Below are 17,094 nucleotides of genomic sequence, written 5' to 3'. Positions count from 1 at the left end.
TTATAAAAAGGCCCACTATTTCTAATTTTGACACCCCCCCCCAAAAAAAAAAAACAAAACAAAACAAAACAAATCGTATAGTAACGGGCCTGTGATATGCTATCTATTATACCATTATACATCACTCTGTATGGGGGCATGGAGCTACACGTAGCTCCATGATGGGGGTTATACATGGTTCATCCTGTGGTACATGGTATAGCTGATAGTGATACACGCTGGTTTTGAGAATGCGGCCGGTGAAAACCCTTCAGCTACAATGGACGGTTCCAGCCCGATAGGTCAAAGATCTTTATGCCCATTATACACTCAGGAGTCTAGGACCAATTGTTTAAAGTGGCACCCCCCCCCCCCCCCCCCCCCCGCGAGTGACCGCAGTTTCGCACTCTTACCAAATATTTTCTCGGAGGATCTTCGCACTTTCAGCAAGGTTAACATAGATAGTTAGGTTTACATACATTCTAGAGTGTCTATTTCATGTTTCGAAATATAGGAAGTTGAATAAATAACTTTCTCCCTATAATTGTTTTGTTTGTTTGTTTGTTTTGTTCGTCTGTTTTCGTTTGATCAAAGAACTATGATCAAATTAGAGTTTATGTACTGATATTAAAACCTGTAAAATGCCCAAATCCGCCAGTAGAATAAAAATTATCTGTTATAGCATAGACCGAAGCATTCTGTTGTACTTATAGCATAGACCCGGGCGTGCACCTTCCCCCGCTCCGGTTCCGCTGCCCTTGAACATGTCCTCTGAGTTATTGATAGTACTCTCTAAAAAAAATCGAGTGAAAATTTTCACTCTAAAAAGAGTGAATACAAAAAAGAGTGAATTTCGAGTGAAATTGGAGTGAATTTTGAGTGAAAATGTTCATTTTCACTCATTTTGGAGTGACGTCAGGGATCACTCGAAGATTTTGGAGTGATCCCTGACGTCACTCCAAAATGAGTGAAAATGAGCATTTTCACTCAAAATTCACTCCAATTTCACTCGAAATTCACTCTTTTTTGTATTCACTCTTTTTAGAGTGAAAATTTTCACTCGATTTTTTTTAGAGAGTAGTTAGTACAGGTTGTATTTTTGTCTGTATACTGAACGGCGGCGTATGCCTAAAGCACCTGGGGACAAAGCAGAACTTGCGCTTTCTGAATTTTACTTCTTTATTGTTGGCAGTGATAATGGTCAAATAGGCCAGCAAGATTTTACTACAAGGCCTATAGGGCCGCTATTGTTCCTTTTCGGCGCCTGCAACATCCATTCAGAGAAGTGCTGTTCAACAAGGAGGTTTTATATATACATGGAGTTCCATCTGGCTGTAATTATTCAAACAGTTGTCAGATTTTTATTGATGTACAAAAGAATTCCACAGGTGCACTTGTGCCTTTGATAATCGATGTTCGACGCCGCCGTCTTGCTGAGCAATCTGAAGATTCATTTTGAACGTTATCATAATGTTGGCCATATTTTGCCTATTTATTTATTAAATGAAATGAAATTTCACTTAATGATAAAGCATGTGAAACAAAAGTCAATTCCGCCCAGAAATTTGCCCAAAAGTGTAAATCAGAGCTGTATCATGTGAAAATGTTTAAAACTGTACCATCCTGGAAAGCTGGTTTTATCACTTTTCGGCTTAATTTCCCCAATTAAAAGTAATATGGAATAATCTTCAAGTATAATTCTTTATTGATAGATATATGAGATTAGTGCCCGGGTATGCCCAGTCGAGTAATTTTCAGCTTTATTTCAGCAGTTTTTGCTCAATTTCTGTTCGCGCATCCTCGTGTCTGTACCACCTACCTTTTATTAAGAAGGGATAGCGAAAAGTAATTACCATCACAAAGACATATCTTCCTTTGAAAGTGCAAGGCTGGTGATCATGCAATGAGAAACTAATCAATTGTCTTCCTATCTGTGAGGCAGCTCCAGTTTAGCACGTACTTAAAATATTTCTTAGTGGCGGCATCAAACGTGAGATCAAAGGGAATAAAGCTGTTGTTACTCCATGTATAAAACTTCCTTGGTTCAACCAGCTATAGCTCTATTCAGGACACTCCGTGTGTGTGTGTGTGTGTGTGTGTGTGTGTGTGTGTGTGTGTGTGTGTGTGTGTGTGTGTGTGTGTCTGTGTGTATGTGTGTCTGTGTCTGTGTCTGTTATCAGTATAACTCGTTGTGATGTGTACTCTGCGAATTTTCTCTCTGCTGATCAATATAGTCGTCTGGCCTGGGAATAGTACAAGAGCGGTGAAGCTTTTGGCGTATTATCCAGTTTGTTCAGTCACGAGGTGTGGTGCTTCAGCGCAGCAATACCATGTATAGTAATAAATTATTTCTGATATGGGCTTTATATCGCTTGATAATCATCCACGTCTCTTCTATTTATTCAGGTTTACCCTGTTACGCTGTTACAGCTTGCCCTTTGAACACTATATTGCATTCTTCTTCTTCTTCTTCTTCTTCTATGATATTCAAAGGGCTATAAAATGCAGCCTATCACGAAGATGAATACAACTTGTGTGTACGATGAGAGGAGGGGTGTGGGCTTAAACTAACAAGGTGGGATTTTAATAAAAGCTCCTTGAACTGTTTAAGTGAGACTGTACAAACTACAGAGCTTGGAAGCTTGTTCTACTAAGGTATGGATCTCTGGGCAAATGCAAATTTGTCGATGTTGCCTCTGGGGCGGTATGTTTGGAAGCTCATGTCGTGATTTTTCCTGGTTTTAGACGAGTTGATTGTAAAAAAATGTATGTAGATGAATTGCAACAAGGTCGTTTATGATTCTGTACACCATAGTTAGTCTGCTCACAGTACGTCGTGAAGATAGGCTGGGCCATTTCAACTTATTGATCATACTGGTCACACTGCTCGTTCTTCCATAATCAGCTGTGACAAAGCGAGCTGCCTGGCGTTGAATCCTTTCCAGTCTACTATCATAATGTCGAGAAGTGGACCGATTTGTGCCATTGTTTCTTTCTGTGTGAATTTTGCCTTCATGGGGTCGATAAAACTGGTCGGCGTCTTCTACCCGGAGCTACGGCTGAGTTTTAAGGCGTCAGCCGGCGACATCGGGTTGGCTATCGGCGTGATGAACGTTGTGATGTTCGCTCAGGGTATCGTTATGGTGTCCGTCTTTGTCAGACGATTACGAAAATCGTTCTTGCTAAGTCGTACCACAGTGAATGTATTCGGATCTTTCGTGGCCCAGTGAAAAGTCATCGATTATTGGAGAAAGATCGTGAAAATATTCACTTTTTTTCCCGCAGTCTTACCGATGATTTTACAATAAACAATTTTAAGTTAAGAAGTTAAACATGCGTTCGTGTCAAAGAAGTAGACCCTACAATAGATTCACATACTCTGCAGAGTATAGTTTTCTTAATCTCAGTTTTAAGGAAACATCTGCTATTAACAGCCATGGGTTCCATAGGCCTATCGCAGGACATCGCTCCTTTATAGTACCACCAGTGGAACTCCATGTTGGTCATGGTATCGCATCTCTTCTGTCTGACACTGTCAAAATCAAGGGACTGCTATGCTATAGCGTTGCAAGAGACCCTAAAGTCTCAAACTCAGCCAAAAGAACAGCAAGTAGCCATACGAATACCTATTTCGTGACTCTATTTCACAACGACAATCCAACATGCCTTGAAGTCTACGTTCATCATCAGATGCATTGTGACTCCAAACATATCCAACGTAAAACATGAATGGGGTGCTGATTGTGCTTTCTCCATTATGGGACCAAAATTGTGGAATCAGTTGCCTATTTAGATAATCATCTACAGAAATATTCAAATCCAAACTTAAAACGTATCTGTTCCTCTCACACTGAGGACAATAATTGCAATCTATGATGTATTATGATAATATAATATCTATAATGTTCAGAACGATTGTATTCTTGATCTGGTATGTGTTTGTTGTTGTTTGCCATTTTCTTCTCTGTTGTTAAGTTTGAACATTGTATCTATAGCTTTTTATTTTTTTTTTGAAGCGCCATGAGCACCGAAAGATGGACATGTGCGCTATGTAGCCACTATTATTATTATTATATTATTACACTGTATAAATGTGAAGTGACTAAAGCAGAGTTGGAACCCCCATACATCAGCTATACACGCAGACCATTTACCTAAAATGGTTGTAACCTCAAAATCAAATGGTTTAACTTCAAAGTGACCGTTGTTATTAGCAGATTAAGGGAGCTTTTATCTAACACACAGACGATTTACCTAAAATGGTGGTATAACCTCAAATCAAATGGTATGACTTCAAAGAGACCACTTTTAACCGATTAAGGGAGCTTTTATTCTAACAAATCTCTGGAATGTTATCATCTTTCCCAACTTGATCTAGGCATTTTCTGGCGATAGATAAACGCATTTCAGTACTCATTTGCGATGTTTTAAAATAACACCTCCGGGTGTCACTTCAAACTATAAAACTTTTCTTGTTCTTTTTCTAAAGATAGGCAAGTCTTTCTTCTACTTGATTTTGAACTTAATCAAGTTCGGTAACCCGCCGTTCTGAAGGCTCGTCAATCCGAAAATAGAAAAAACGGTTCATAATTCCGAAGGTTTGTTAGTTATACGCTTAACTATATGCTTTCTATTTCCAGATTAACGAGCTTATTTTGGATTAAGAACCTTCGGAATAACAAACCTTTTTTCATTTTCGTATTAACGAGCATTCGGAATAACGAACTTTAATTCATTTCCGGATTGACGAATCTTCGGAATAACGAAGATCACCCAGTCGTTGCACTATATCACAATCATGTTCTTGTACATCAGCTATCCTATCGCTCACGAAGCAAATGGGTTCACAGTTAATTTTGCATACAGATGCGTATGCGGCATTGACAAAAAGAAAATAAAAATGTTCGCTAAACTAAAACAATAGAAAGACACATGTATGTCATGTTTCCAGTAGTCGTTGTTTTCTTGAAACTACCATTTCGTTAGTTCCAACGTAATCTATCTTTTCTTGAGCGATTTTCAAAAGACGTTACTCCATCCGTTATGGTGCCCCTTATTTTCTATTACTTTTTAATTACTTTTTAATTAAGTTTTGATTATAAGTAACTGTTGACTCAGTTACCTATGTTTGGGGGTGGGGTGGGATGCGGAAAGGCCTTGCGTTCTAGCAGGTATAAGACCCAAATGACCTCATCCGCATACACTTCTGCAGGGCCAAACAACAACGCAAAGGGTGTTTTCTTGCATTGTTGCCTTTCAGCTCCTATCATAGCGTGCGTTTACAAACGGGTTGAGGCGTTCTACAAGAGAGGACTTTTGGTGTTCGGGGCAGTTCTTCCTGCGATTGGTCTTACGTCTGCAAGCTGTGTCAAAAACAGCGCCCTCTTCACCGTCTGTCTTGCCATCACAGGTAAGCAGGAGAAGTTTGAAAGTCAGGGAAAAAAAGGAGAATAGAACCCGGGAAGGCAGATTATGAACGACAATAGAAGGCTGAAACGATGTTTTTGATCGAAGTTGATAGTCTGCTGGGTGCCAGAGACTGAACCTTGCTCAACCATCTGCCCAATGGTTTTTGATGGTGTTATCTTTTTTTCAAGGGTGCTGAATCCCATTCTGGATGAAATAACTCTTTCCGCATTGAGGGCTTTGAGATATTCGAGATAACCGCCAAAACGGCTGCCCAAATCTGAAACTTCTTTGTACTTTGTTACATATGAATGGTGAAATATTGGTTACGAAAATGAAGCTTCAATTTATTAGTTGAATCAAGAAACTGGAATCAAACTCACTTGTTGCGACGGTTCGGTGATTATCAATAATTATTGGCTTCCTCGGGCGAATCACGCTCCCGAAGGGCCGTTCCACCATCTTGACCGTCATTCGCCCAAAGAAGCCAATTAGATAATTGGCGAAACGTTGCAACAAGTGAGTTTGATCCCAGTTTTTTAATTGATTCTACTAATTATTGATCCTGTACTTCGACTGGATAATTAATGAGAACAATTTACATAGAAGAATAAAGGGTTTTCCTTGTTTCGGGGATGCTGATTTTAAATCTGAGTGATACAACTTTTGCAATGTTGAGGATTTCGAGATATTAAAATACAATAGCCTGCAAAAACTAAAATTCCCATTTCTTTCTTTGTAAATGGTGAAGTATATAAAGATTTGATGGTTGTAACGCATTTTAAAGGTAATGTTTACCTTTGGGAACAGTGATTAAAAAAAAAATGTTCAAGACATCACACTTGATGCGTAATATTGTGTGTAGGTCTGTTGTATCACAAAACATCCTACCATATTAGACTTTAGCAATAAAGCCTAAAATATGAGGAGATATCAGTATTTTTCTTATTGAACCATAACTGTAGACGGCTAAGTCTTGCAACATTTGTACATTTCATTTACACTTATTGTTCGTTATTTGTCTATCTAACAATACACTTAATATTGATTGTACGGATTTAAATTTTTGCAGTGGTTGTTTCTATCCCAAACTCACATGAGGAATTATTTCAAAGCACTAATGCTGGGTTTTTGTTTCATCTACCAATGGTATAGATTATGCCTTTAAGGGTGCTGGCTGAATCCAAATCTCCATGAAGCAACTCTTGCACCCCTGCTGTGAGGGTTTAGAGAGGTAAAAAATGAGCAAAATTCAAATTCCACTAAACTTTACTGAGGTAAAAAGAGTTGCATCAACCTAGATTACGATTCAGCATCTCCGGATTAGGGTAAACGCATCAATTTCTTTTCAATTTATTAAAACAAATAGCTGTGTTATCCATAATTTTTCCGTCGTTTGCACATGATTAAGAAAACTCTGATAAGAATCTTGATGCTTTGCCAAGTTGAGCTACATGAGGTGTAGGTGTGCAAGAAATGGAGATGTTATTGGGGAGTCTCCCTCTTATGTCAATATTGGCAGAGTGCACTGAATCGTCCATGCTCTTTTAATGTTTCGGCCATAAATTCATATAGGGGATTTCAGTGGTTCACAGCACTTACAGGAACGATGGTAATTAAAAGAGAATGATTATAGGAAATAGAAGAAAATAGGAATCCATTTGATATTCATAGGTTAAAGATTAAAGACCATTTGTCAATAGATTTCATTTGTATTTGAAGGGCCATAATGTCGTGCAATGAAGACCAGGGCCCCATTTCATAAAAGTTTATAATGTTATATGATGCCTCTCTTGCTAGAATGGCAACTTTCCAGAGCAACAGCCAATCAGGAAACTGGATTCTTGTCGTTACCATGACAACTGGCATTCTAGCAACAGTTGCTATCATAATTATAACACACCTCTTTGTCTCCGCAAGTTGTTTCCAATTACGAATCTTTTTGTTTAAAGACACAGGGGAAAGTGTTGTTGCTTTACTTTATTTTGGTTTTGGTGTATGTTTTGTTTTGTTTCGTCTGTCTGTGCTTTTTTGTTTTGTTTTGTTTTGCCCGATGGGGCACGTCACATAGAGAAGACATGTATAATGGTGATGGAAAATTCGTAAAAGATGGTCACATTATATGTCCCAGGAATTTACGTATTTCGCCATCTGTTATATCTTCAGAGGTAGGCCCTGTGTAGCGAAAACTGAGCCTTCTGATCCCGACTTCTGCAGGGTCCCATAACGTGCATTAAAACGTTTGTTTGCTCTCCTTTTCTGTACTAAGGCCTTTGGGAATCTCTCCAGAAGAGTTGTCAAATTTTCGACCTAAAATGTCTTTTTCCCCTTGGTCGGAAAGCTGTATATAACTGAAAAAAAAAAAGCGGTAGCAGAACAAATCCAGCAAATAAGTCGGACTCTTGTCCTCTTCCATATAAAATGTTGTGAAATTTCTCCTTATATTTCGAGAATACACATGACATTATTGTGGTTTCTTTTATGACTCCATTCGTTGCCGTTAATTTTGAATATCGCCTGTGAGCAGGTGAGAGCAATATCCACCCAATTCTAGTAGGCCTATTACATAGTGAAGACGCACACGCGAAACAAGGATAGGAGGTGGGCAGCTACAATGATTTACCATTTTGCAATTCCCTTAACTATGAATTTTATCACATTTTTGATTGAAAATTTCACAAATATACTCCACCAAAAGTGTGCACCATGGCAGACTATGATTATGAAAGTCTGTGGCAGCCTGTGTGATAAGGGAATTTATAATCGATTGTATGTTTTGATGGAACGGGGCTCGTCTTGAGGCCCCTCTTGCGAAGTGGGGTTTATCCCCTTCCCACACACTCTCCCCCGCCCCCATCCCCGCTCGATCGCACACTTTTATATTTTCAAATCGTATAGGGCCTACGTGTAAGTTGATATAAGTATGAATCAGTTGAAATCACGCCACAATTTTTGTTTCAACCTACCGTTTTATCTTACACTTTTCTTTTTTATTGGCAATTTCAAGCCTAAGCTGACAGTGAAAAATCTCCCTCGCGGCAGGGGGATTGATCCTCTTCCACACCCTCCTGCTAATTTTGGCTGCTGGGTTGATGCGCTTATACATTTTGATGCTTTTTAAATGAAGTTGATAGATATTGATTACTCTACTTCAGAAATTTGCTTGTTTGGTGTCTCATCTTGCAGCTTAAAATGAACATACGTTACTTTTTTTATGAAACATTTTCCAAAAATACCACCAAACATAAGCACTCTATAATACCGTTGAATAAGCCAGTTCACGTGCGGTTCCAGTAAGCATGTGCAGATAAGCCCTTTTTACACTTGTGTTTCTTAACCCCGTACTTTCTCTGACCCAGGACTATCGTTAGTCCCGTATACCAATTTTTTCAGCTTTTTACACTCGCCAGTAAGTCCCGTACTAAGCTCTTGTCCGGGGCTAAAGAGAAAATTGACCTTTTTGCACTCGTATTTCTTAGTCCGGTACTTTCCAAACCACATGCATATTCATGATTACGCTGTGCACTGCACCCTTAGCCCCACCGTTGGTACGGGACTAAGCAAAAATTTGCAAGTGTAAAAAGTCCTATAAAGGCCATTGTACCTTCTCTTGAAATAGATTTGCAACTGAGGTATTCAAAACCTATGCTGAGTATAGGGCTATTCATGACAGAAGTTGTGTGTTATAGAATAATGAAGATGGTGCAGATTGGTATAATTTCAGCAACATTAACAAAAGCCATTCAGCGCAGCACGACTCCCTGCATGGCTGTTTTCAATTGCACTTCAGTCATGAAGACCTATTCCATGCTTAGCAAAGTCTGTGGTTGATGGAGAGGTCATTAATTTTGTTTGTTTGTTTGTTTGCTTTTATTTCTGCATTCAATCAGATGCAATTTGAATGCAAACTTCAAAAAGTACAAAGACAAAGAATAACAAGTGCAGTGAAATAAATCGATAACAGTACATAAATAGATACTCATAGGTGATTGCATTGAGCAATGTAGATACGCAGAAAGATAAAATAAGATATACAGTATTTTTCAGTAAACAACAGAGATAATTGAATGCAGGAGACCACCATCATAAGCGATTAACCTTGAAATGGATGGAGGCCTCATTGAAGACTTCCAAGTGCTAACTGTGAACTGGCTTACACCTGTACACTATTCTTGTTTTTTTATCGTATAGTAACGGGCCTGTGATATGCTATCCATTGCACTCTATATGGGGGTTATACATGGTTCATCCAGTGGTACATAGCTGATACAGGCTGGTTGTGAGAATGCGGCCGGTGAAAACCATTCAGTTACAATGGTATTAACAACGGACGGTTCCAGCCCGATAGGTCAAAGATTATTATGCCCATTATACACTCAGGACCAATTGTCGAAAGTGGCAACCCGCCGCGAGTGACCGCAGTTTCGCACTCTTGCATTTATTTGTCCGTGGAAACATACCGGGTATTGACATTTCTCGGAGGATTTTACACTTTCAGCAAGGTTTAACATTTAGATAGTTATGTTTACATACATTCATAGAGTGTTTATTTTATGTTCCGAAATACAGCAGGTTGAATAAATAACTTCCTCCCTATAGTTTGTTTGTTTGTTTGTTTTGTTCATTTGTTTTTGTTAGTTCAAAGAACTATGAGCTAATTAGAGTTTAACTGATATTAAACCTGTAAAATGCCCCAATCTGCCAGTAGAATATCTGTCATAGCATAATAATATTATTATGACCGGGAGACTGAAATCCTGTGTTAGCGCCCCCTCCCCCGCTCCGGTTCCGTTGCTCCCGTGTGTACAATCATGTCCGAGCTCTGAGTCGTATAGTATTTTTGTCTGTGCTGAACGGCGGTGTATGCCTATGAAAGCACCCGGGGACCGTAAAGCAGAACTTGCGCTTTCTGAATTTTACTTCTTTATTGTTGGCAGTGATGGTCAAATAGGCTAGCAATACTTTAACGAGTTTACTAAAAGGCCTATAGGGCCGTTATTATTCCTCTTCGGCTTCAGCTGAGAGAAAAAGCTATTAAGCTTCCCCTCTGAGTAAACAGGAACAACCTGAAAATTCAAAGAAGTCAATTGTTCAAGCAGCTATATAGCTCTACACGTTATGTGTGTGCGTGTGTGTGTATGTGTCTGTTTGCAGTTGTGATATACGTACCCTGCAAATTTTCTTTCTGCTTCCATCGATTATGTACTGGCCTGGGTAAGTAGCGGCCGTGAAGCTACTGGGCTGTTTGTTCACTCACGAGGTGTAGTGTTTCAATGCAGCAGTACCATGTATAATAATATTTCTTATGTAGGATTTATATCGCTAGATAATCGTCCACGTCTCTTCTATTTATTCAGGTACCCACGTACGCTGTTACAGCTTGCCCTTTGAACATTATCACATTCTGCCACCATAATGTCCATAAGTGGACCGCTTTGTGCCGTTGTGTATTTCTGGGTGATGGTGGCCTTCATGGGGTCGATAAAACTGGTCGGTGTCCTCTACCCTGAGCTTCGGCTGAGTTTTCAGGCGTCAGCCGGCGACATCGGGTTGGCTATCGGCGTGATGAACGTTGTGATGTTCTTACAGGGTAAGATGTGTCCGTCTTTGTCAGACGATTACGAAAATCGTTCTCGCTGAATCGTACCATAGTGAATGTATTCGGATCTTTCGTGGCCCTGTGAAAAGCCATCGATATCTGCAGTTTTACTGATAATTTCAATAAACAGTTTCAAGTCAGAAGTAAACATGCGTTTGTGTCAATTAAAGGCGTAGTTCCTACAATAGATTCACATACTCTGTAGAGTATAGTTTCTCTTCCCACCTCCCTGGCTATAGCCATAGCGAAGAGACCCTAAAGTCCCAAACTCAGTCAAAAGAAGAGCAAGTAGAGCAAGTTTACCATTTTCTGCTCTGTAGTTAAGTTTGAACAATATAACTATCTTTTTAATTTTTTTTTGAAGCACCATGAGCACCGAAAGATGGACATGTGCGCTATGTAGCCACTATTATTATTATTATTGTGTATAAACGTCATATCCAAGTGTATTATGAAGTGACTAAATCAGAGTTGGAACCCATATACATCAGATACACGCAGGAAATTTGCCAAAAATATACAGATGTAACCGCGAAATCAAACGGTTAAACTTTAGAGTTGCCACTTTTTAGCCGATTTGTAGCATAAGAAAGAATGTTATTATCACTCCCAACGTGTTCTATAGACATTTTCTGGAGATAGATAAACGCAATAGTGTACGTTTTCATTCGTAATTATTAGGAACGCCAAGTTGAAAACCAATACAAAAAGGCCATTGGGAAACGCGTTGAGCAATGACACAAACATGTTTCAGCGAAGTAGATAAAATAATGCAGTTATCTGGAAACGGCCTAACAAGAATAGACTTATAGGTCCTTAGACGAAGAGAGAGAGAAAAAAAAAATCGCGTACAATCAAAAAGGTCAGGTGTTAAAGGGACTGTGCTGGTTGAGGTGGGGATTCATGTTTTGAACATTCCGAAGTGAGATAATGAGGAACCTCTTATGAAATATGAAAGAGCATGTAATTTTTAAGAAAGATTCAATGTTTATTTGATGAAAATTGGTTTTCAAATGGCTGAGATATCCAAAAAGTAATAATAATAAAAGGCGACAGGCCATCACGCTTTTTACTAGACTAGGATCTCTTTGTTTCACCTTGTTTTTTTGTGGATATCTCAGCCATTTCAAAACCGACTTTCATCAAAATTAAGCTCTTGATATACCCCTTAGAATTGAATGCTCTTTGACATCTCATAGAGTGGTTTCTGAATATTTCGCAAAACGTTAAAAGCTAAATCCTCACCTCAACCAGAACTGTACACACCCTTTAAATATGAAACACTGACCTGGCAAGTGGCTGGGGTTAAATTTCCGTTACTCATTTGCGGTGTTGCAAATCAACACCTCCCGGTGTCACTTTAACATATAAAACTTTTTGTTTCTTTTTCTAAATATAGGCAAGTCTTTATTCTACTTGATTTTAAACTTAATCATGTTCGGTAATCCGCCGTTCCCAAGGTTCGTTAATCCGAAAAAAAAAATGTTCGTGATTCCGAAGGTCGTCAGTTATTATGCATGCTTTCTATCTTCAGATCAACGAATCTATTTTTGGATCAAGGAACCTTCGGAATAACAAACCTATTTCATTTTTTGACTAACGAACCTATTTCGTATTAACGAGCATTCGGACTAACGAACCTTATTTCATTTCCGGATTGAAAAATCTTCTGAATAACGAACATTACCCAATTTTTGCACTATTATGTTCTTGTGCATCAGCTATCCTATTGCTTACGAAGCAAAGGGGATTCACAGTTGATTCTGCATACAGATGCGTATGAGGCATTGATAAAAAGAAAATCAAAATGTTCGCTAAACTAGGAGAAGAGAAAGACAAATGTATCTAGATGTTATGTTTTCATGTAGTAGTTGTTATCTTGAAACTGCCATTTCATTAGTTTTGACATAATCTATCTTTTCTTGAGCGATTTTCAAAAGAGGTTACTCCGTCCATTATAGTACCCCCTGTTTTAATGGCTTTTTAATTGATTAGTTTTTAATTACCTTTTACTACTGATTCAGTAACCATTGTTTAGGGAGGGGGGAGTGGAATGCGGAAAGGCCTTGCGTTGTAGTAGGTATAAGACCTACAAGGCCTACATCCGCATTTACTTCTGCCAAACAACCACGCAAAGAGTGTTTTCTTGCATTGTTGCCTTTCAGCTCCTATTATAGCATGCGTTTACAAACGGGTTGAGGCGTTCTACAAGAGAGGACTTTTGGTCTGCGGGGCAGTTCTTCCTGCGATTGGTCTTACTTCTGCCAGTTGTGTCCATAACAACGCCCTCTTCACCGTCTGTCTTGCTATCACAGGTAAGCAAGAGATGTTTGAGATTCTTCAGGAAAAAAGGAGAACAATTAAAACCCGGGAGATTTGGAGATATTGAAGATGGCCCGCAAAAACTGAAATTCCCATTTCTTTCTTGGTAAATGGTGAAACATACAGAAAGATTTGATGGTTTTAACACATTTTAATGGTAATGTTTACCTTTGGGAACAGTGATTAAAAAAAATGTTCAAGACATAACATTTGATGGATATGATTGTGTGGGTCGATCTGTTGTTTCACAATACCATATAATATTTTCGCAACAAAGCCTAAAATATAAGGAGATATCAGTATTTTTCTAATTAAACCATAACTGTTAACGGTTTAGTCCGGCAACATTTTTTATTATTATAATTATTGTCCATTATTTGTCTATTACACAATACTTAACATTGATTGTACGAATTCAAATTCTTACAGTGGTTGTTTCTGTCCCAAACTCACATTTTGGAACTATTCTTAAGCACTTGTGCTTATGCTGAGTTTTTGTTTCATCTGCCAATGGTTAATTGGGTCTATGCCTTTATGGGTGCTGGCTGAATCCGAAACTGAATAAAGCCACTCTTGCACCCCTACTGAGGGTTTGAAGATGAAAAATGGGCAAAATTGAAATTTCACTAAAAGTATTTCCTTTATAAATGCTGAAAAACTGATTAGAGCGAGGATATGGCCCTATTTTGAGTGTGCTGAACCCGACACGTAGTGATGCAACTTGTATCTTGGAGGGTTTTGAGATATTCAAGATGGCTGCCAAAATGGTCGCCAAAAATCTAGAATGTATCACAACCATGAAGGTAAAAAGAGTTGCAGCAACCTGTAGATTCGGATTCAGCATCTCCGGATTGGAGTAAATGCATCAATTTCTTTTCAATTCATTAAAACATATATCTGTGCTATCCATGATCTGTCCGTCGTTTGCACATGATCAAGAAAACTTGAGAAAACTAAAGGTGTAGGTGTGCAAGATAATATTGAGATGTTGGGCAGTCTCCCTCTTAAGTCAGTAGACAGAGTGCACTGAATCGGCCATGCTCTTTTAATGTTTCGGCCATAAATTCATATAGGGAATTTCAGTAGTTCACAGCACTTTTCTTGATGATGATAGGAAAAGAGAATAATTAGGAAACAGAAGAAAATAGGAATCCACTTAAGATAGGTTGAACATTTATAAAGACCATTTGTCAGTAGATTTCATCCGTATTTAAAGGGACATAATGTCTTGCAATGAAGACCACAGGGCCCCATTTCATAAAAGTTGATATAATAGCAACTCTATGGCTGGAGTGGCAACTTCCCTTTCACAACAGCCAATCAGGAAGCTGGATTCTTGTCGTTGCCATGACAACTGCCATTCCAGCAACAGTTGCTATCATTATACTTTATATGAAACGGAGCCCTGTACGGAAGCGCTCCTTCTTCATGGAGTAGGCCTTGAAGTTTGTTTTATTGTGAGTATACATGTCACGGTTGTCCAATGCATACAGCATTTATGTCGAATAATATAATTATGACGTATATGTGGTAGTAGTATATTCGATAATGAGAAATACGGTAACATTTTTTTTTTAGTGCGTATATTGATATTCAAATTCAAATTCAAATTCAAATTTATTCCGTTTTTCGACAATAAAAAAATAACATGGCATACATCACTCTTTCTTCAGTGACAGGAATCATATAAAAGAACAAACAAAGTGAGTTTAACAAAGTAAAGCAGTCCTTATTATACTTACAGTAAAGATACATTGCAATGCCTGAAGTAAATTGAAATTGAAATATCATCGAGGTTCCCCGTCCCCATCAACCCAACTCGTAAGGAATATTTGTATTATATTCTCTCTTCACTACAGGCTTGGGCTACGGCATGTCCAGTATGTCACTGCTTATAGAAATGAACGAACAAGACGGTAGGAGATTTCCCCTGTTTATGAGTTTAGGTCGATCGGGCATGGCTGTAGGAATGGTGCTCATACCAACGGCTGGTGAATTCCTGATGAAAGTTTACGGTTGGCAGGGGGCTATGTTGATCATTGGTAGCGCACTAGCTAACGTCATCCCAATATCTCTGGCCATTCAACCATCTCAGTCAACAGCTAACCAACCTTTTGCAGAAAAGACTAAAGATATATATGACGATAAAGACATGAGTCACAAGCTCACAACTCTTGGGAGAGAAAAACAGATCGGAACTGAAGATAGAACGGAAGAGGAAGAACCGTTGCGCCAAGAAGTCATAATGGCTGTCGACGAATCAACAGATTCTTGCTCGGAGTCAGAGTGGGTGACCCAAAGGAGGATCCACAGCAACAAGAACAGCACAAACCACAAGGAAGAATGCAAACCATGTCTATCCGGACGAGGCCCTATTAGCGAAGAAAACAAAACGTCCTGTAGCCAAAAGTGTCTCAGTCTGATACGTTGGATGAAGAAGTCTGAGTTCGTCCACAATCCGAATGTAATTTTCACCTATCTGGCGTTTATTCCCTGCTACATGGTTTACGGCGGGTGGCATGCGTTTCTCATACCACGCGCCCTGGAATTCCGCAACTCGGTGCGCCATGTGGTCATTCTGACATCCTGCGTGGCGCTGTCCAATTTCTGCGCTAGAATCATTTTTGGACTGTGCAGTCAGAAACTGACTCGATACGTAGATATTTGCCTTGTTCTATCGCTGCTGAATGTTCTTTCCCTTCTCGCTGACGTGTTGACATTTGGCGGACACACTTTCTACGTCCTGGTTACGGCGGCGACGATATCGTCTGCATCCATTGCCTGCCGAGGTCTCGTTACCACCATGATCCTAAGGCAAATTGTGACGGAGAAGAACTTTCACATTGCATTGGCACTTGAGGAGCTCGTTGGAGGCATTAGCATTATGTTTGGTGCTTACTTCTCAGGTACAGTTAGAAAAAATGAACTTTCATATTCTTATTTGCCCGGCATTACATCACCTGGCTTTATTTACGTAGTGTCGAGCTCGTGGGCCTTATTTGCCTATGTCAAGCTCATTGGCCTTATTTGCTTAGTTTTTAGCTCAAGGGTCATAGTTTTCACTTTGCAATAGTGTAAAGCTAGTTGGCCTGTAGTTTCTAGCTTATGAGCTGTATATGACTCGTGGGTTGCATGACTCCTGGATATCGCTCATGGTTTTTTTATTCAATGTGTATAGGTCATGTGCCTTTAAACTCGTGGGTCAAGTCGAGCTCTTGATATGACCATATATAATTTGTACCTTATTTCGTTGAAAAAAGTTCAACTTAATCATCTAATATTAGATGCATGTATTGAGCAGGCCAGTTGTATTACAAACCAACCAATTCATGCGATGTACCAAATAAAAAAATGCAATAAGGCCTAAAAAAGGAGATATCACTAGTTTTCTCAATAAACCATAACTCTAGACGGTTTCTTCTAGAAAGAGTTTTATTTTGACTATTGTTCACATTGTGTACATGTAACAATACTTAATACATGTATTGATTATACTGATTGACATTTTTACATTGGTCGTTTAGCATTCCTAACTCACATTTTAGAACTATTTTGAAGCGCTAACGCTGGATCTTTGTTTCATCTGCAAATGATAAATGATGCCTTTATCGGGGAAAATATGCTACACATGACAAGGCTGCTGATCACTATTCAATGTTGTCCCAGATTAATAGTGAATCAGCGATGGTATACCTAAAGTCAAATTATTTTGGTAGGTCACATTCATTCATTCATTCATTCATTCATTCATTCATTCATTCATTCATGTCGTGTTTATTTTCATCAAC

Source organism: Diadema antillarum, unplaced genomic scaffold (assembly GCF_040938485.1).
Source record: "Diadema antillarum isolate AM-2024a unplaced genomic scaffold, OU_Dant_1.0 seq00000454_RagTag, whole genome shotgun sequence".
NCBI classification, from domain to species: domain Eukaryota; kingdom Metazoa; phylum Echinodermata; class Echinoidea; order Diadematoida; family Diadematidae; genus Diadema; species Diadema antillarum.
This window is presented reverse-complemented; position numbering follows the sequence as displayed.